Source organism: Drosophila nasuta, chromosome X, assembly GCF_023558535.2.
Source record: "Drosophila nasuta strain 15112-1781.00 chromosome X, ASM2355853v1, whole genome shotgun sequence".
In the NCBI taxonomy this organism is placed as follows: Eukaryota; Metazoa; Arthropoda; class Insecta; order Diptera; family Drosophilidae; genus Drosophila; species Drosophila nasuta.
The window spans coordinates 29,114,360-29,136,960 of record NC_083459.1 but is presented as its reverse complement, the minus strand read 5'-3'; the positions used below and the strand labels follow the sequence as shown (position 1 = coordinate 29,136,960).

Here is a 22,601-nt window from a genome sequence, read left to right as displayed (position 1 = left end):
ACAAGGATATCGGCGGCACGCTACAAAGTGGCCGCGCGGCTCATTTGTTGAACAAGCAAGAACTCTTGGAAAAGCAAAATGTGGAAAATGCAATATAATTGCGCTGATTATGATGGCCATTAACAAGCCAAGTTAGCCCCCGTCGAAGGACCTTCCGAGAAACGCGTCGCGGCAAAAAAAAAAAAATAAGAAACCCTTTCTCGCTCGAAAAAGAAATGGAAAATGGAAAAGCAACGTTTACACCCCGTTTTTTCGTTTTTCATGTCGGATCGAGAGAAAGTCAAACCGCGAAGAAGCAAACTCACAGCGGGCTACGTTGATCCTTTCGAAAATATTTACTAAATGTTTTGCCTTTTTCAGCTCGCTATCAGCGCCCGAAAATCTCACAACTTAAATGTGGGCGTGTGACTATTTTTATTGTGATTTGATTGGAGAACTCGCGATCACTTTCACCACACCACAAAATAGAGCAATAAATTCTTCGTGTTGACATTGATTTAGCTACGCCTCGAACTCGCTCTCGACACAGAAATTTATGATTTAATTATTGTTTTCATACGCTGTGTCCCGCTGTGTGTTCACGTTTTATCAGACATTTGATCAGACTTTGACAAAACATTCGAGCCGAGCGGATGCATAAATCGATATGAAAATCACCAATTATCTTATGCAATGCGAGTGTGAGAGAGTGAGCAACAGAGTGCAAGAGAGAGACACGCATATTTCATAAGCATTTGGCAAACTTGTTAAGCGCCTCGAAAGAGATCTTTGACGTTGCCGTGGAGCAGCGAGGAGACACACAGCATTGCATAGCATAGCATGATGATATACAATAATCGAGCACTGCTCGCGATCAGAACACAAGCTAAATATTCCCGTTCTCTGCTGCCAAAAACAGAACGAACAATGAATGCTCTAAAGAGTGAATATAGTTGAGGGAGAAAACTATTCACTTTAATAAAGTTACCCTGTAGCTAGTTCAAAAGTTGAACTTAAATCAAAATAATTTATCAAGAATTCAATAAAGTCGATTTGTAGTAATAATAATTGTAGAAGAATTTAATAAAGAAAATTTGTTGGAAATTTGTTGTGTTCATAATTTGAAGCACAGAAACGCTAAATTAAGAGAGAGCATTAGAAAAAAAGAATTGAAATAGACTTATCCATGATTTATGCATTAAAAAATGTCGTAAAATAATCATGGCACAATAATATAAAACCCCTTAAAATGCTATTTCATTCTTCTAAGTATATCAAATAATATGAGATCTCACAATGTATTTATATGCAATATAATAATATTCAACTTACACGCAGCAAAGGCAAAAGTTAGCTCAAAGAAATTATCGCAAATGCTGAAATTAAAATGAAGAAAAAATTATATCAATATTTATTTTATTTACTTAATTAAATGGTAAACATAATTTAGGTAAACTACATAAATAAGCTGCTTAATAATATAAATAATATTATCAAAGTTTTCTATACTACATTTCTCTATGCAAACATTTCAATTTATAGTCTAAAAAAAGTATGTAATATATAGCATTACTAAGCACAAAACTCAGTTCTATTTGGCTGCCTTGATTAAGTTATTTCCTCATTTATTTACGCGTAGTTTTAGTTGCTTTCCCATCTATAAATTTCTAATTAATTTTTGCGTACAACACTTGTTACTCTTAATTCTGATGCTTCAGTTGTGCAGTGGACTCGCAGCGGAAGCGCAAAGCAAAATGATGACGATGATCAGATGAGCTTCGGCGATGCAAATGCTGCGCAGAGATGACGACGACGACGACAAAGCAGCCAACAAAAGTCGGAAGATGATGACGAGGCTAACGATCCGACGACTCCTACAAGAAGAGTCCGTTAGTGTGCGAATGTCTGTATCTGTTTATGTGTGTGTGTGTGTGTGTGTGTGTGTGTGTGTGTTTGTCTGGTCAGCGCCCTTTTGTTGCGCTGTGGCAGAAGACAGCAACAAATGCGTTCATTTCCCTCTCAAGTCAAATATACAATGATATAATAAATTGAATGACATTCATAAATAAACAATATAAGAGCAAAAGCAAAGACGACGACGTAGACAACGTTGGACTTGGACTTGGACTTGGACTTGAGATTGGGAATCGCAATCGGAATCGGGCGTAGGCTGTAGCCCGACTTTTTCTCAGTCTGTTTTGTGGGGAGAAGAAGCGTAATGAAGACATTAAATGTGCTGAGCGTTGCTGCGTCTGCAACGATTCGCTTTCTCACACAGAGAGAGAGAGAGAGAGTGAAAGAGAGGAGGGAGCGAGTTGTAAGGGGCATTACATGCAAAAACAACAACTTAACATCATTATTAACAATAACAACAACAAGTGGCAAGTGGCAAGTGCAGAGCAAGAGCAAGAGCGAGAGCGAGAGAGATGCCCAAGATCAGCGACAGCTACCGCGGTAGCCAACTCTATGGAAATCAAAATGGGATGCGATGTGATTCCAATTGGATTTGAGGCTTCGTTTTTTCCTCTTTTTTGCTTTTTCTTTTCTTGATGTCTCATTTAACCAAGCTGCGGGGTAGCAGCAACAGCAGCAACAACAACAACAACAAATATTTGCCCGAAAATGCAATCATAATAAATGCGATCGCTGCCTGGGTGGTTGGCCCTGACGATCAACGACAGCAACAACGAAGACGACGATCAAGTTGATCATTATTATGAACATCATGATGCTGGATGCAGACAACGATGCGATGAACCTGCATAGAGCGATCCATTTGACTACTCGGGCGGCCGCATTAACATACACTTGGGGAAGCAAAACGTTGAAACGTTCGAAATCTCGTATGTGGATCATGCGATTCGGAATTGTGGGTTCTGAATATTATGCGCGCTTTTTGATGAACCTAATTGACAACTTTTTGTCAGCACTGTGTGGGGATTATGATTGCTTTTATGCTAAAAAAAAGAAAAAGGAAAGAGCAAAAAAAAACTCGAGACGGGTTCTTCCCGCAACTTTTGTTCCCCCATTCACTATGCTGCTGCTTTGTTAGTTAAATATATTTCGCATGCTCTCGATTTGGGTGCATTCGTTTATATGATATGTCGAATCAAAGCGCATCATTTTGATTGATTTGCGGCAGACGCTGGAGCGCGGGGCAGTGAAGTGAGGGGAGTGGAAAGAGGGGGAAGGGGAGGGTAGAGGATGCTAGTAAAAACAACTGGCGAAAAAACAAAAGAAATCGATGAAAATTGCAAACAAAAACAAATGACTTAGGCAACGAACTTGATTTGCAAAATGACTTAGGCAACAAACTTGATTGGGCAAGTGACTCAAGCAAAAAACTTGGCTTCCAAAGACTTTGGCAACGAACTTGACGAGTGAAAAGACTTGGGCAGCGAACTTGTTGTGGTAAATGACTGAGGCGACGAACTTGGCTGCACAAATGACTTAGGCAACGAACTCGACTTAAGCAACATACTAGACTACACAAATGACACAGGCGACGAACTGGACTGTTCAGATGACTTAGGCGACGAACTTGGCTTAAGCAATGGACTAGACTAAACAAATGACTTAGGCAACGAACTAGACTGCGCAGATGACTTAGACAACGAACTTGACTTAAGCAACGAACTAGACTTCACCAAATGACTTAGACAACGAACTAGACTGATCAGATGACTTTGGCAAGGAACTCGACTGCACAGATGACTTAGACAACAAACTTGACTTGGGCAGCGCTCCAGGCTGCACAAATGACTTAGGCAACGAACTAGACTGCGCAGATGACTTAGACAACAAACTAGACTGATCAGATGACTTAGGCAGCGAACTAGACTACTCAAATGACTTTGGCAAGGAACTCGACTGCACAGATGACTTAGACAACAAACTTGACTTGGGCAGCGCTCCAGACTCCACAAATGACTTAGGCAGCAAACTTGCGTGACCAAAGAAATTGCGATTATTTTAACATTCACACTTCACGCATCTGGAACAACAATGTGGACTCTCAATAGGGTGTGGACATGTGACAAAAGTCAAGCCTCTTTGGCTTTGCCGTCGAACTAGATCAGCGGATTTTGGTAAATCTGTAAACCGTGAAATACTGGCGACAAAGTCAAGCCTCTAAAGCAGAACTAGATCATCCGATTTGTTGAGTTTTCAAAGATTTCCATGTGACAATGGGTGATGTTGGCAAACCTGCGAAACCGCTGAACAAAGAGCCAAGTGTATGACATAAATTGGCTCAATTGCAGTGACTAAACTAGAGCACTGCGATATACATACATATGTACGTGTGATCTACATATATCTGGTGTTATCCGAAGATCTTTAAAACCGCTTTGCACGCCCCGTGAAACAAAAGGCAACTTAATTGCCATTGACAAACTAGACTCGGGATGGGAATTTGGCTAAGACCTAAGACGATTTGCTCACACTGCGCCCACACATATGTGACATTGTCTCGAGTGCTGCGATCGCCTTCTCCTTCTCCTTCCCCTCTCTCATCTCTCCTCGTCTCTCTTTCAACTCGCACAATGGCCGGAACAATGACAATTGCCGCTCGGCACGCACCAACTGAAAGACAACAGCGAACAGCAATGACATTCTCAACTACCGCTGACCACCGCTCGAGGGAGAGAGACAAGGAGAGGGAGAAAGAACGAGAGCCTGGACAGCTCCTGGAATTTGCGGCCAACAACAACAGCGGACAAAAAAATAAAATGTAATTATGCGCGCGCCCCTAAAAAGTGGGCGTTGCACAGTAGTCTCTGGCTGCCAACGCCGTCGTCAACGACAGCGACAGGCACACGGACGGACGGACGGACAGACAGACGGACAGACAGAGAGATGAACTTGCCACTGGCGGCAGTGAAAGCCACAACCACAGCGCCTGCTCTACGCACCCAGCACAGTGGTGCAGAACTATAGAAAAAGGCTATGCAAATTTGAATGGTAAAGTAACAACTGATGAAACACAGCAAATGAGAGGAATGGAAAGGGAAAGGAAAGCAAAATTGAGTGTATTAGGAATTTTCTGCTACAGAAATAAATGCTTGAAGTAATATAACTAAATAAAACAAACATTAAAACAACAAAATACCAAAAAAAAAAAATATATATTAAAAGTCAATATCAAATATATTTAATTATTATACCCGCTACCTATCATAACGTTGTACTTTCAGGATATGCGGTCTACATATGGTATGTTTTGAATGTATCATTATACCAAATATAGTCCTTGGTATATTTGTAGTATTTTTACGGTATATTAATTCAGGTATATTATGAATGTAGTTCCATATCATTACACAAAATATATCATATGGTATATGTTAGTATTTTTTTGGTATATTAATTCGGTATATTTGAAAAAATACCATACAGATTTGCCTTTAAATGACTAGCGTTTATTTCAAAGTCGGGCACACTTAACAACAGCATAAATGCATATTAAAATCTAACTTGGAAATATAATCAAATATTTTTGTTTTCAAAAATTCAATATGGAATTTTCATAAAAATGTATGTAAAGTTTTAAGTATTGACAGAAATAAACATATATTTAAATAGCAAATACCAAACCGAAGATCTTTAGAAATAAGTTGGTGCCTATTTTAATTCTATTTACCCTTTCAAAATAAATAAATAGCAAATACAAGCTTGTGTAATTCAAGTTTGACAAACAATAATTTCCAATTTAACCGAGTAATGATATAATTAATTTTGCAAGGCAATTTATTCGCATTCAAACCTCAATTTTTAGTGCATTTTAAAATTATATTTAAAATTTATATTTACTAACTTTCTAGCGCTCATTCTGAACTGTACTTAAAAATAATGCCTTGAGTGTCAGTGTGCGCGGCATGGGATGATGAATGTCCACGATCGAGGCAGTGGGACAATGCTTTAGGCTTTTCTCACGCTGTGTGTTGAGGCGTCGTCTCGTATGTTAAACTGTCGCTTGCAGCCAGAAGCGCAATTAAACAAATTGCGAGCCAAACACAAAAAACAACAAAGAAAACGAAAAGCGTTTCGAAATAAGAACTTTATTTCATGTCGTTCTCATTTTCTTCGTTTAATTCTCGTTTGGGCAAAGAATTTTATTTAATTGTTGCACAAACGACTTAATTATTTTGGCAGCCAGCCCAAAAAACAAAAAAAAACAAAAAGACTGAAGGAATTGAAATGAAAAGAAGAGAGACAGCCTGCTGAGGAGGCTCACCATATAATATATGTCTATAGCCAACTGACATGAAAGGATTCTAAAGCTGATTCCCAACATCTCGTACTCGTATCTGATGATGGCCAAGACATGATTTCAGGATGTGTTTTGCCTCGGGCTGAACTGACTTTTCGTATTTCTTTGACTTTTTTTCGCTGCTGCAAGCTGATGATAAACATCAGCCGAGTTTGAAGAGAGACTTGAGACTTGTGTCGACGGCTCAGGTTACACACACTAGTCACACACACACACACACACGCACGAAGATGTGTAAACAAATCCTAACATATGCATATATATGTAAACTATATCCTGACCAACAACAACAACAACAGCAACAACAGGAACAACTCTTGTCATTGTGTCTATTGATATTTTGGCCTGCATTCCAAGCATTTTCTTTCTTTTTCTTCTTTTGGCATTTTCCCGGAAAATGCGTATTTGAAATTTCACCGACGCAAAATGAAAACGAAAACGAGACCACAAAACACAAATCTCACGCCTAACAAGACACATAAGCCGCATTTAGTTGCGGCTAAGCCAACAGCCAAACTAGAGTGAGGAAACAGAGCAGAGCAGAGAGAAAAAAAAAGAGAGAATCTTCTACTTCTCGATCTCTCTAATCTATGCGGCAATCTTTAAGGGAATTTTGCATAATTTGCGGCTGCATTCGTAATGCAAATCCCATTTGCAAAAATCCACCAAAGACCACCAAAGCAAATGCAAATGCAGGCCCACAATTATGACATAAACAAAACAATCGCGATCAGCAAAGATTTGAAACCATTTACAAGCATCAAAAATAACATTGCAACTTGCTCTGAAAATATGCTGTAAATCAAATAACAAAGTAATTAGCTGAATGCTGAACAAGAACGAAATATTTGCGATTTGAAGAGCTTTAAAAATTAGAAAATATGTTAACGTAAATAATTCACAAATTTCAGCAAACAACTGATTTAGAAATCTATTTAAAATCAAATTTATTTTGTATGATAAAAATAACACTTTATATCTGATAGCTAACTAATAAAGTTATTCCTTGTTTTTGAAATATTTATTGCCTACTTTTCCCTAGTAATTCATGTTGCATTGCAAATGCGTATTTTTAACAACTGTAACCTTAAAAGTAGAAATGAACATTTAATAATAGAAACTTGCAAATTAGCTAAGATACATTTTATATGCTTTGCGTATGTTAATAATAAAATAAAAGTATTGTTATTGTATTTAAACTTCAATTTCAAACTCAGTTGTTTAGCAGCATAAACGAGAATAATTATAGATTTTTTTGTAAAAGGTTTAGAGCATTAAGACATACATTAAATTAAAGTTTTTTATCATACATATATTAAATAAATCTAACGAGTACTTAACTTTTTCATTTACAGCATTTTTTAAATTAGAAAGTAATCAAATATTTGATGTGCCAATTGAAATTTTGTTAATTTGCCAATTGTCTTAAAATGAAACATATTTATAAACATAATTGTTTAATGCATTTTGGAAATTAAGCAAAGAGTAAAAGTAACTTAAATTACTACTGAAAGTAAGTTTACATGTTAAAAATATGTCAGAATTTAGTTCTCTTCATGCCGAAAGTCCAACTAAAAATTGAGAGTAAATATAATAATGAAAATAATTTCAAATAATTTGCTTATTCGAATTTATGTAAACAACAGCAAAATCATAATAATTTAATTATAAATCTTGTAGTTTAGTATTAGTTATCTTAAATCATCAAATTACTTAAATAAATAAAAGGTTTTCCAAGTTATTTGATTCAAACAATTTTCTAATCGCTTTCCAAGAATTCATCGTTTTTAATTGCTAGTTCATAACTCCTCTTCATTCCTATTTTTCGCTACTCTTTTCTCCTCATTCCTCATTCCGCATTCCATGTTTCCCTTTGCAACTTGCAACTTGCAACTTGCAGCTTTCCACTCATTAGTCCAGCCAGATTAGATCTAAGTGATGTCGCAGCAGCCGCCCGAGGTGGCAAAGCGTTTGTAGTTGCGAGTACAAACAAGTTGAGCGACGCCTCAGCCGAAGTTGCTCTAGTTGCAAGTAGAAGCCGAAGCCCTTTGGCAACATGTTGCAAGTAAACACGAGTGTGTGTGTGTGCGGCTTAATCATAGCCATCAGCGTAGACAAGCTGCAACGCAATGTTGCACATGTCGGGGGCGTCGCCTGTCAACTGCTGTTTAATGTCTTTGATTTCGTGCTTGATTCCAATGCAACAACAACAACAACGACGAGGTGTATTCAAAGGTGTGTGTATCGATGTGTGTGTGTGTGTGTGTGTGATGGGGTTAGCAACGTGTCGCGCTTGGGTTTCTCTTATATTTGCTTGGCGCGTCGCATGCCACAACATGCCACATTGAGGACGTGCCGCTGTTGCACAGTTGCACCTTGACTGCAACCCTCTCTCTCTCTCTCTCTCTCTCTCTCTCTCTCTCTCTCTCGCTCACTCTTCGTAGCCCTTTCGAGGCCAGCTTGCTTTGCCTTGACAGCTGACAACAAAAAATCGTGTAAATTAATATTTTCCTGGCGTCGTCGTCGTCGAGAGTCCTTTTACTCCTTCCCATTCCCATTCCCATTTCGATTCTCCCTCTTATCACTTGAGACGCAAAGTGGCATCGGGGCACGCGTTTGCACATTTCTTCCTGTTCAGCCCCCCTCCACTCCACTCCATTCCGCTGCCACCGAATCAGTGTCTTCTTCCTCTTCGTCCTCGTCCTCGTCCTCTTAACGGTGTTTGTGTCTCCTTCTGCACATTTTGCAGCTTGCCTATTTTCTTTGCTGTTGTTTGTCTATTTTGCCTCGCTGACGCGTGTCTCTGTGTATGTGTGTGTGTCTCTGTGTGTGTGTCTGTCTGTCTGTCTGCCTGTGTGTGTGTGTGTGTCCTTCGCGTCTTGAGTTCCTTCGTCGCTGTCGTCGTCGACGCTCTTCCTCATAAATATTTATTTATTTGTTTGCATATCCTTCGACTTCGACTTCGACTTCGGCGCACTGTTTGCACAGCTTTCAATTGACATTCGGCTTCACGCATTCCCCCCTCTCCATCCATCCATCTACCAACATTCATAACATTTACATACTGTATCGAAGCAGTCGACAAAATGCCATCGAACAGTCGGCGGCAATTTGTTTATAATTGTCGTAGAAATAATTGAGCATGAATCGAGCGCAACGTTAACTAACAAGTTTGGCATATTTATGTCCATAAACCGACCTTATAAAGTATACTCTTGATTAGCGCCAACAACGATACGATAAAGTCAAATCCGGTTGTCTGTCTGTCTGTCTGTCCGTCTGTCTGTCTGTCTGTCCGTCTGTCTGTCTGTCTGTCTGTCTGTCTGTCTGTCTGTCTGTCTGTCTGTCTGTCTGTCTGTCTGTCTGTCTGTCTGTCTGTCTGTCTGTCTGTCTGTCTGTCTGTCTGTCTGTCTGTCTGTCTGTCTGTCTGTCTGTCTGTCTGTCTGTCTGTCTGTCTGTCTGTCTGTCTGTCTGTCTGTCTGTCTGTCTGTCTGTCTGTCTGTCTGTCTGTCTGTCTGTCTGTCTGTCTGTCTGTCTGTCTGTCTGTCTGTCTGTCTGTCTGTCTGTCTGTCTGTCTGTCTGTCTGTCTGTCTGTCTGTCTGTCTGTCTGTCTGTCTGTCTGTCTGTCTGTCTGTCTGTCTGTCTGTCTGTCTGTCTGTCTGTCTGTCTGTCTGTCTGTCTGTCTGTCTGTCTGTCTGTCTGTCTGTCTGTCTGTCTGTCTGTCTGTCTGTCTGTCTGTCTGTCTGTCTGTCTGTCTGTCTGTCTGTCTGTCTGTCTGTCTGTCTGTCTGTCTGTCTGTCTGTCTGTCTGTCTGTCTGTCTGTCTGTCTGTCTGTCTGTCTGTCTGTCTGTCTGTCTGTCTGTCTGTCTGTCTGTCTGTCTGTCTGTCTGTCTGTCTGTCTGTCTGTCTGTCTGTCTGTCTGTCTGTCTGTCTGTCTGTCTGTCTGTCTGTCTGTCTGTCTGTCTGTCTGTCTGTCTGTCTGTCTGTCTGTCTGTCTGTCTGTCTGTCTGTCTGTCTGTCTGTCTGTCTGTCTGTCTGTCTGTCTGTCTGTCTGTCTGTCTGTCTGTCTGTCTGTCTGTCTGTCTGTCTGTCTGTCTGTCTGTCTGTCTGTCCGTCTGTCTGTCTGTCTGTCTGTCTGTCTGTCTGTCTGTCTGTCTGTCTGTCTGTCTGTCTGTCCGTCCGTATGAACACCTATGTAGATCTCAAATAGTGTAAGAGATAGAGATATTGAATTGATCAACCTTTTTGCGTATTTATTAAGATACATTTTTATTAAATACTTAGTAAATATCTAATTTGCGAATAACAAGTAGAAGGCTACAGTTAATTGTGATCGATTGTGTGATATCCACTATCCATTTCCTAAACTATACTAAATAGCATAACGCAAATATAAAACAAAAATATTGAAGCCTATTTTTGGTATATCGATAAAGTATTTTTTAACTAGCTTTACAATATTTATTTGATCGCAACCAAATTCGACGAGAAATCGCGACACGGACAGATAGACAGATATGGGAAGTGGGATAAGAATATGAATGAAATGTTGAGAAGTTAACATAGTTGCTAATGTTTCTGCTCTCAACAGTTTGCGATCCAATTGTGATTGCAAGTGCAGCTACACATTAAAAATTAAATACAACGACAACCATAAACGACACCAACCAAAGAGAGCGACAAGTGCTGTGACCTGAGACCTGTAATTAAGCGTATGGATAGCAACGATGACCTTGTTGCTTAATGATGATGATAATGATAATGATGATGATGACGAAACTGATGCCATCGAAGAGCTTGATTGATATGTTGTTGAAACATTTTTATACTGCGCATACACGGTACTCACTTAAAAAATTTGCAAAATCTTTAGCAAGATATGATTATAATTCATTTCCATTTCATTTCCAATTAATTTCCATTTCAGTTCCATTTCATTCCCATTTCATTTCCGTTTCATTTCCATTTTATTTCCCTTTCATTTCCATTTCCATTTTATTTCTATTTCTATTTTATTTCTATTTCTATTTTATTTCCATTTCATTGTCATTTTATTTTATTTTATTCCATTTCATTTCCATGTCATGCCATTTCGTTCCATTTCATTTGTTCTTAATTTCCATTTATATTTTATTCCTATTTCATTTCCAAATCATTTCCATTTCATTTCTCTTTCATTTTCATTTCCATTTCATTTCCAATTAATTTCCATTTCATTTCCATTTCATTCCCATTTCATTTCCGTTTCATTTCCATTTTATTTCCCTTTCATTTCCATTTCCATTTTATTTCTATTTCTATTTTATTTCTATTTCTATTTTATTTCCATTTCATTGTCATTTTATTTTATTTTATTCCATTTCATTTCCATGTCATTCCATTTCGTTCTATTTCATATCATTCCATTTCATTTGTTCTTAATTTCCATTTATATTTTATTCCCATTTCATTTCCATTTCCATTTAATTTCCGTTTCATTTCCCTTTCCATTTCATTTCCATTTCGTTTCCATTTCATTCCCATTTCATTTCCCTTTCATTTCCATTTTATTTCCCTTTAATTTCCATTTCCATTTTATTTCTATTTCTATTTTATTTCCATTTCATTGCCATTTTATTTTATTTTATTCCATTTCATTTCCATGTCATGCCATTTCGTTCCATTTCATTTGTTCTTAATTTCCATTTATATTTTATTCCTATTTCATTTCCAAATCATTTCCATTTCATTTCCATTTCATTTCTCTTTCCATTTCATTTCTATTTCATTTCCAATTCATTTCCATTTCATTTCCATTTCGTTTCCATTTCATTCCCATTTCATTTCCGTTTCATTTCCATTTTATTTCCCTTTCCATTTCATTTCTATTTTGTTTCCATTTCATTCCCATTTCATTTTTCTTTCATTTCCATTTTATTTATATTTCTATTTTATTTCCATTTCATTGTTATTTTATTCCATTTCATTTCCATGTCATTCCATTTCGTTCTATTTCATATCATTCCATTTCATTTGTTCTTAATTTCCATTTCCATTTAATTTCCGTTTCATTTCCCTTTCCATTTCATTTCCATTTCGTTTCCATTTCATTCCCATTTCATTTCCCTTTCATTTCCATTTTATTTCCCTTTAATTTCCATTTCCATTTTATTTCTATTTCTATTTTATTTCCATTTCATTGTCATTTTATTTTATTCCATTTCATTTTCATGTCATTCCATTTCGTTCCATTTCATACCATTCCATTTCATTTCCATTTCATTTGTTCTTAATTTTCATTTATTTTCCATTTCTATTCCATTAAATTCCCATTTTTTTTTGTTTTATTACTTTTCATTCCATTTCATTCGATTTCAATCCATTTAATTTATTTTGATTCTAATTCATTCTATTTCAACTCATTTCATTTCACTTCATTTTCTTTTCTTTAAACAGTTGAGCAACATCTGATGCTATTTTCCAACGCCGTCAAATTTGCAGGGTATTTGCTAGTCTATCACATCGATTGTGATCTTTGCTGGTTAAGTTGGTTTTGTTGTTGTTCGTGTTCTCGCAGTTTAATATTGCAAATTGATAACGTTCATTAAAATCAATAAATTGAGTATTTACATGTATCGCTCTCCCTCCCTCTCTCTCTCTGTCTTTGTCTCTATATATGTATATCTATCTCTATCTGTCGCTGTGTAAGAGAGAGAGCAATTACATGGTAATCAAACAAGGCTGACAACAATTGCCATTGGGAGCCGAGGCTCCTCCTAATTGCCGGCAACAATGTGTCCTTGCGCTTGACAAATTCCAGCCACAGAGAACTCAGAGAACACAGAGAATGGATACAAGGAGGCAAAGCACAATGTGCCTCATAAAATAGCTAAATAGAGCTGCAGAAGCGAAGAGAGAGAGAGAAGCGAAGCGAAGCTCGTTGCAAGAATCCGACAATGTCGGCAAAATGCTTTTGTAGCTTTTGTTGCAACAGCAGCAGCAGCTTTGGGTGGGACAAGTGTTTAATCGTTGCTAATTATACCGCGCAACTTGCAACTTGCAACTTGCAACTTGCAACTGCGCGTGTCACTGTCAGACCTTGCAACTGTGCAACTTGCAACTTGGCTGCATTGGAATGCCAAGCGTCAATTTAATTATGCGAACAATACAAATTGCGGCGCACAAAAGAAATGATTATGTGTCTGTCTGTCTGCGATGTCTGGGCAATGCAACAAATTGGAGGCATCAGCAGTGAACTTGCAACAACAACAACAAAAACAGGAGACCAAGTCAGCAGTGCAACTTGTGGCTGCCCCACAAAAATAATTACAAATAAATCAACAGTTGGCGGCGAGACAAATTAACACATAAATTCTAGCGCATTTATGAGAGTGTGCTTCTCTCTCTCCCTCTCACCCTCTCTTTCCCCACTCTCCCTCTCTCTTTTTCCGTCTCTCTCTCTCTTTGCAGCTTTTACTAGCTGCCACTTCTATGGAGCAGCCAATTAATAATATGCGAGGTGAACTGACACGATGACAACACGAGATACGCGTAATGCATGGCGCATTACATGCCGCTTATGCTTCGCTCTTCTCTTCTCTCCTCTCCTCTCTCCCTCACTCCCTCTCTCCCTCTCTCTTTCTCTGACATTGCTGTGATCTTGATCACGTGTTGCGTTCGCTGCGGCGCTGCAATCATTGATCATCGTCTCAGCACTGGGGGAACCCAAAGCTTTTGACTTTGGCGGCGGCATTGCAACCACTCAGTTGCTCCCCCTCCCTTCCCCCGCGTTCCCCTCTCTACCCCCCCTCTAAGTGGTATCTTGAGCACATCGCTGTTGCATTTCCAGTCCTTGCTGTTGCTTCTTCTGTGATTCGAAAATTTCATTTTAATTAAATTGTTGAATGCGCAAGTGCAACGCTAAGTTGCCATTTAGCTGCATCAACTCTCTTCCCCCTCCACTCTCTCTCTCTCTCTCACACTCTCTTGATAACATCGCTGCAACGGTTTATAACTTTTGCCGCAAAGCGCAAAACATTTCGCGCCTCAAATTACATTTTAATGAGCTGTGAAAAAATATTTGGAGCAACACTTTACAAGATAAGCCAAAGGCACGTTTACCTTTGCTCTCAGCTCAGCTCAGCTCTCGAGATTATCCCCAACAACAACCACAAAAATAAAGAAGAAGGATCAGCAAACCCAAAAATACCCCAAAATGGAAAATCTCGACAAATATTTCGCTGCTAAGTGGGAGCAAATTACGTGAAAGAGCTTTAACGGCTTTCGAACAAATTTTTGGCGTTTTATAAAATGTAAAAAAAAAGGTTTCTAAAGAACTCAGTTAGAAGCTAAGTTGCTAAAGCAGCAAAAAGACATTTTTATTTACAAAAGTGAGAACTTTTCACAAAATTGATACCAAATGAATTGTTTCATAAACATTTCGTAATTTAGAAGAGATTTTTTGATTTTTAGAAAGAGAAAAGAATAAGGATAAGACAATAAGCACAACACCACAATTATGAAACATCTCGCTAAATATTTCGAGCTAAGTGGCAGCAAATTACGTGAAAGTGCTTTGACTGCTGTCGAGCAACATTTTTTTTGTTTTATACATACAAAAAAAAGGTTCCTAAAGCACTCAACTAGGAGCAGTTGCTAAAGCAAACTTTAATACTGAAAATGACATTTCTATTTAAGTTGAAGGTTTTTTTTTTTTATCAATGGGAGTGAGAACTTTAGAAAATATAATTATTATTATTTTATTGAAATAATGAATATAATTCCTTATTGGAATGAGCTGAACCAGAGGAACTAAGGGCTTCAGGCGGAAAATATGTTCAGTGAGCTTATAAAGAAGGAAGAGTAAGAAATAATAAATCACAAATATTTACTACTATAAAATAGCAACAAAATAGCCTTAAAAATTGTAGTTACAGATATAGAAAACTATTTTCGAATGCTTTCATACTTGAAGATTCATGTGCATAAATTATTTGGCTCTAATTCTGACAGTATTTGAGCTGCAGCTGCTTGAAGTGACAGACGGACAGACAGATGGATAGTTAAAAACTACTTAAGAGAGTTTGTTGTTGTTGAATGGAAAAATATGCAAAGTGGAAAATATTACTATGTTAAATATCTCGGTTTAAGTATGCGCAAATTACTAAAAAGGACATTTCAGCGCTTTAATTTTATGCGATAGCAAAAAAGTCTTAGAGTATAAAAGAAAACTATTCTCGGTTACTTTTGTACTTAAATAATCTTGTGCACAAATTATTTGGCGATCACTCTGACAGTCTCTGAGCTGCAGCTGCTTAAAGTGATGGACGGACAGACAGATGTATAGTTGAAAGCGACAAAATAGAAGCAGCTATTGGGCTCTGAAATATCTAAATCATTTTGTTATAAAAGTCTGGAAAATGAATAAATATTTAATGAAAAATTTACAAATTAAATAAAGTAATCTTTATTTTTGGCAAATTTGTTGACTGATGAAAAAGTTGTTTTGCAAACATTTTGAATGGCTGCCAAGTTAAGTTATTGTTCAGTTTGCATGTTTAACACACTTATTTTTGTGCATCAGACGTGGATCAATCAATTCGATTTATAGACACTGTAAAGTGTTTAATGAATGCGATGCGATGCGATTCGTTGCGATTCGATTGGTGTTTCCCATGGAACTCTGGCTGTGTTGCACTTGCTGCATGCTGCACGTCATGCAAATCGAAGGATCGTCAAAAGGATGCCCAAAGGATCAAACAATAAGAAGCTTGAGAAGCAAGCAGCCAAGAACAAAAGCGGAACCCAAGACAACTTGAAGCCAAGCACGAAATTTAGCACAAACAATGCCACAAGCAGCAGCAGCAACACTCGAACTTGCCACTTGCCACTTGGCATGATTGACTTATCAAAAGGAGTAGTTGACTGAACAGCGGCAGCCGCAGCAACAGCAACAACTGCAATGAAGTGTTGACAAGTGGCAAGCAAAAGGAATGTGTGTGTGCACGCCGTGAATCAATGAGCCTAAAACTCTCTGCCTCCGCCTGTTGCATGAATGAATGAGCTTGCGCTTGCGCCTGCGCTTCCAGCATGCACCATACAGCATGCAGCATGCATGGGGCGGCATGGTGTTGCATGCAACACGATGCGTTGTGGCTGCCGTGGCAACAGCAACTGAATTATGCGCACGCATTGTGCGCACGTCATGTGGCAACAAAAAAAAAAAAAATAAGAAAGCGACAGTCGAGTGTACTCGACTTCGAGATACCCGCTACACATTATTAATAATGCTATATGCTACAAATATACCAAAAATATATCGCAAGATACTAAAATTAAATTTTTTTTAAATAAAACCTAATTCTACAAATATACCAAAAATATACCGTGATAATACTAGTATATACCAAGTGTGCTCGACTGTTATATATACACTACCCATTTTTAATAAAAATCATATACTACAAATACTAAAATATACTGAGTATGTCCGATATAAATATACTAAAATATACAGAGTGTGCACGACTGTTGAATACTCGCTACCCATGCTCACTAAAAATATATTCTACATTTATACTTATACCACAAAAATACTAAAAATATACCGCCTGTGAGATATCCACAATACATTTTGAGTATAATGCTTTGAATATACCAAATTAATATACCGCAAATATACTAAAAATATACCAAGTGTGCTTAAGCGCTAACCATTTTTAATAAAAATTTATTTCACAAACATGCCAAAAATATACCATAAAATACTGAAAATATACCAAAGGGTATATTAATATAGTACCACATACAAAAGGCGTTTTTAGCAATACAAAAGTTATTCCTAACATTAACATTAACTAAAAAAACTTCTACAAATTGATCTGCGTGCTGTCGACAAAGAAAGATAACTTTATTTCTTATTGCTTCTGAGATGTAGGTGTTCATACTGACGGACAGACAGGCAGACGGACAGACAGACGCTGATCAAGAATATAGTTTATGTGGATGGAGATGCCTCTTTCTCTCTGCACAAAGTTATAATACCCTTCTATCCTCTGGCTACCGGATATAAAAAGCGAAACGAATCGAAACGAAACGAAACGTGGCAGCAGCAACAGCAGCAGCAGCAACCAGTGGCAGGCAGCCACACACTTGTGCATGTCCAGCGTCGACGCGTTTTCTGACGAAATTTACAGCAAGTGCGCGCTGAAATGCTAAAGAGACGTCAACGTTAACGGCGACGTCAACGTCGACTGTTGCCTTCGATGTGTTGCGTGATTTATGATGTGCTTCAAGCACTGCAGGGGTATGGGAAGGGGAAGGGGAAGCAGGGGAGGGAGAGGGGAGGCAGGCAGACAGCCAGGAGGTGGCATGCAACAGGAGCAGGCAACACTTGGCACTCGGGCTTTTGCAGTCAGCGTTCGACAAGCCACGTGAAATGGCATTGATCGCTGCCAAAATGCCAAAATGTTGCTGTTGTGACAACTGCACTCTTCTCTTCCCCCACCTCCCCTTGCCCCTTTCCATCTTTGATCCTCTCTCTCTCTCAACTCCGCGCAGCTTGTTTAATTAAAATGTGAAGCGCAGTCATGTAAAGCAGCGAGTCCACTGAAAACGCAATTACATAACTCAATCAATTTGTAAACTAACCGAACAGAAAAAAAAAACACAACAACAACAACAACAAATTCAAGCTTGAAAGGCAACAACGAACTAATGAACGACGACGCAAATACTCTTTCCATATTTAATGCAAAAATGTACAAATATTGTTTATTTTTATTTACTTGCTATAATTGTTTCAGCTTTCAAGCAATTATAATTATGATAATAAAGAGTCGAAGGCACCAGCAAATTAAACGTAGTATTTAATACTTGATTTAATATAATAAATTAAAATAAATATAAGACAAAAAATAATTAAGAAGAGTTCATTGCAAACAGAGCTAAATAGTTGTGTTGTAATTAGATTATAACAGAGTTTTTATTTATGTATTCAAAGTATTGAAAGTAATTGCAGAACTTAAAAAAAGACTTTTGCTTTATAAAATATTGCATCAAAAATCGTTCATTATTGGCAGTGTGCCCAGTCAGATGCATATTTAACAAACTGCTTTCATTATAAATAATGGTTAAACAAAAAGATATTAAAACATTCGTCTTAAAAATTGTGTTTTTAAAACTAGAACTCCTCTAAAACAAATTCTTAAAACAAAGAATACCAAATTTTCAATATAAGACCATCAATTTACAGCACTAGGATTATCATGTTCATGACGCACTTTTGAGACAAAAATTCTTGGCACAATCTTGGAAAAATCTTAATTTTCGTTCCTTTTTTTATTTTGATTAAGCTACTCAAAATAGGAAATGAAGAAGTTAGCATATTATTATTAACTGCATTTCTATCTTTCACATGCTCCTCAAATGCTTTGCAATTGTGTGTGCTTTCCATTTGCTAGAGAGTATAACTCGAAGACTCGGAAAAGACTACCAACTACCCATAAAACTTTTGGCCCAATCACTTAATCTGAACTACAAAAAGCCCAACGAAAAACGAGCAAAAAATGATCGCTTTTAAATGATTTTGGCTGACGTAGCGGCGATAAACGAATTTATTGCAACAACGCACACTATAATTGGACTTGCGACAGAGAAGTAGCGTAGAAAGAGAGAGAGCGAGAGAGAAAGAGAGTGATAGAGATGGAGATGGAGCAGTTTGATCGGCGATCGTCGCAGATCCTTAAACTTTATTATCGCCGCATGCAGCTTGGGTGTGCTCCAGTTCCAGTTCCAGTTTAAGTTTCAGTTTCGGTTTGAGTTTCTGTTTTAGTTTCCATTGTTTTCACAGCAGGACACACGCAAGTGCAAGCGAGAAGGCAAATGAGAGAGAGCGAGAGAGACAGAGATCAACCCATAACAATAAACCGAAACAACGATTGAAATTAAGTTGCTGCAAGTGGCCACCAGAGATGCGCCTCCCCAACACAACAATCAATTCAGCAAGTGATCCTCTTCAATCTGGGAAAATGCTCCCAAAAAAAAGAGTGGAAAGAGGAGGTGGAAGTGGGGACTACAGTGTAGTTAGTCGTATAACCGTATTCAACAATTTCAATTTGGCTTGACATTGTGTGTGCGTGTAATTTATCACGTTCTTTATTAGCCAACGAGCCACACAAATAAATACAAAACACACAAAGGGGACAAAAGCTGATTCGCGAAGCAGCTTTAATCGATTAACGATCGCTCTCAGAGATCTTCTCAAGCGATCCCGTGTGTGCGATGCGATGCGGTGTGCGGTGTGCGGTGTTTCGTAAATTAGTGCATTGTCAAATGGCTGACAGTGCCAGGACAAAGTAGTAACAAACAGACACACACACACACAGAAAGAGAGGAGACAAGCTCATCCATATGCATAGCTGATCGTTAAAAATGCCAACAACATAATCAATGATCAAGATCCCCAGCAACAGAGTTGTTTCACTTGCTCGCTGCTTTGCTCTGTGCCATTGATCGCCTATCGCGACAATGCGCCGCTGCCTATTAAAAGTGCCAGCAACTTGGCAGTGAAGCAATCAAAAAAAAAATCAAGTAAAAAACTACATTTGAGTGTGATCGACTGTGAGATACCAATAAAACTAAAAAGTGCGATATTATTCTTAAAATATACCATATATATACATACAATATACTGATAAAATACTAAAATATACCAAAAGGTACCAACTCAATATACTATAAATATACTGAATTCTAAATTTCGCATTTCGATATACTATTAAAATAAAAATATACTATGAACTACATCATTAGTCTCCTTCAAAAATACTGAATGCTATAGTTGGTATATCCATTTAAAGTAACAAATAAATATACTAAATCAATTCTAAAATGGCCTGAATACTATTATATATAAAATACACCTCAGAGTACTCAAATTATATACTGAAAGAATACCGAAAATATACTGAATGCGATATTTGATATATCGATTTGCTAGTACTTTTCAAATATATTAACAAGTATCAAGTTGCTATACTAAAAAATACTAAAATATACCAAATGTTATATTTAATATATTTATATACTATTATCATTAAGATATAACATAGAAGAGAAAATTAATATACCAAAAATATACTGAATGCTATATATTCTTGTATCCATTTGTCAAATATTCATATTCACATTAATAATATTAATAAATGTGAATCCCATTAACTTTCTTGTTTTCATTTTGCAAATTTTACAGGCAATACATTTCAATATGATCGCCAACAACGAATACTATTAACTGTATTATCATTAATTAATTCTAATATGAAAACGAATTCAATAATGCGTAAATTGCTTCAAGTGCATCAATGTTAAAGCTGTTTTGCAGTCCGCTTCAATCAATCAAAGTTTCGCAATGATTACATTCAATTAGAGTCGCGTCAAGTTGAAAGCGCAACTGAGCTTCAAACTGTTATCAACAAATTTGGCGCAATCAATCGAGAGAGAGAGAGAGAGAGAAGAGCAGAGTGCAATGAGTGTTGTCTCAAACTGTCGATCAGCAATTTGTGCAGACTGATGACAAAGTGCTGATGCTTATAGTAAAAACAAAAAAAACACAGAGTATAAAAGAAAGAAGCTCAAAATAATGAAGCTCATAAACTGACACTCGCGCCTCGAATTGAGACTGAGACTGAGTCGGAGACAGCGATCGATCGGTTAAGCGCCGAAAGCCATGATCAAAGCCACGATGATCAGCGACGACAAGCGGCGCATATAAAATTCATCAAAACATTATTAAAACGTTGTTGGCAAAGGGCACACACAACAAAAAGATGTAAATTTTTAAATACAAATACAGAGAAGGAGACCAAGAGCAAGGGCAATCAATCGATAATCTGCAATGATCCTCTCTGGCCCTGGGATCGCGAATCTCTGTCTCTGTCTCTGTCCCTGGCATACTTTTACTAACGCTAATTTAAACGATGCGATGCGATGCGATGGCAAGGCAAGGTAAGCCAGGAGTTTCATTGGAATAAGCCCCAGCCGCATAATTTGCATATCAGCTTAATGTAAGGCCAAGGGATCTGCAATGTTTTGTAAAGCACTATACAAGAAAGAGAGTGAGAGAGAGAGAGAGAGACGTCTTATCGCCACAGCCGATCATGTCCGATGCCCCGATGACAAAACTGTCCACGTACCCCAAGCAACGTTGCAAAGGCGTGCTCGCTGTTTTGTGGCTGTTGCATTAATGAATGCCACAGGCTGACACTTTAATTTTCAATTACAACAAATTGCCTATAATGTCTATGCTTATCGCCTCAAGTGCGAAAGAGAGCAGGAGAGTGAGAGCGAGAGAGAGAGAGAGAGAGAGGAGGCAAGCAGTGTGTGTGCTTAATTGCGATCGCAAGGCGATCTAATGACAGTCCACAATCCACAGCAAAGGCGAAGCACAAGTAGTCGACTTATCAAAATCTACGCAATCTTGAATCAATTCATCAAACTCAAAGATTACAATTGATTTTCGCAAGTGCGAGACAGCTTGGCAAAGAGAGAGGGAGAAGGCAGCAGTTAGAGCGGGCGATCGAGCAGGCGGATCCATAAATAAATGTAGTGCATTCGGCTGGTGCGTGTGCTGCGTATCCGGTCCGCTAGCAATGCGATGCGATCCGATGCGATGCCCGGCTTCAGATTCACTTCGGCAGGTCCATCAAATGTGTGTGTGTGTGTGTGTGTGTGTGTGTGTGTGTGTGTGTGTGTGTGTGTGTGCAAGAAAACCGAGTGCAACAACAATGAGAGTGCACAATCAACTTGAGAATACCCGGTACTCCAAATTATACTTTTCTTAATATACACATAGAATAAAATCTTTACTTGTTTGCACATTATTTTTGTTTGACTTCACTTGTTGTATCACTATACCAAAGATGTATTTCGGTATATTTTCGGTATATTTGGTGTATTTATTATATATACCTTCGTTTATATAATTTTGTTGGAATGCACTTGTTATATCAATATACCAAAAATGTATTTTGGTATATTTTTGGTATATTCACTTGGAGTACTTAAAGTATATTCGGTATATTTATTATATATACCTTTCAATATATATTTTCTTCGACAGCACTTTGTATCAATATACCAAAAATGTATTTTGGTATATTTTTGGTATATTTACTTGGTATATTTAAAATATACTCGGTATATTTTTATATATTTTTGTATATATACCTTTTTATTCGACAGCACTTATTGTATCAATATACCAAATGTGTATTTTGGTATATTTTCGATATATTTACTTGGTATATTTAAAGTATATTTGGTATACTTATTATGTATACGTTTGTATATATTTTTTTCGACAGCACTAGTT

General features: G+C 37.7%; 1 long non-coding RNA gene across 1 annotated transcript in view; it reads right to left on the bottom strand.

Moving 5' to 3' along the window:
• Positions 1-1,307: 1,307 nt before the first annotated feature.
• The window catches only part of LOC132796677 (uncharacterized), a 174,558-nt gene continuing 153,264 nt past the window's right edge, over positions 1,308-22,601 (bottom strand). Inside the window, exon 6 of the long non-coding RNA XR_009633577.1 lies at positions 1,308-1,355. This is a non-coding gene — a long non-coding RNA (uncharacterized LOC132796677). The remainder of the gene's footprint in view (positions 1,356-22,601) is intronic.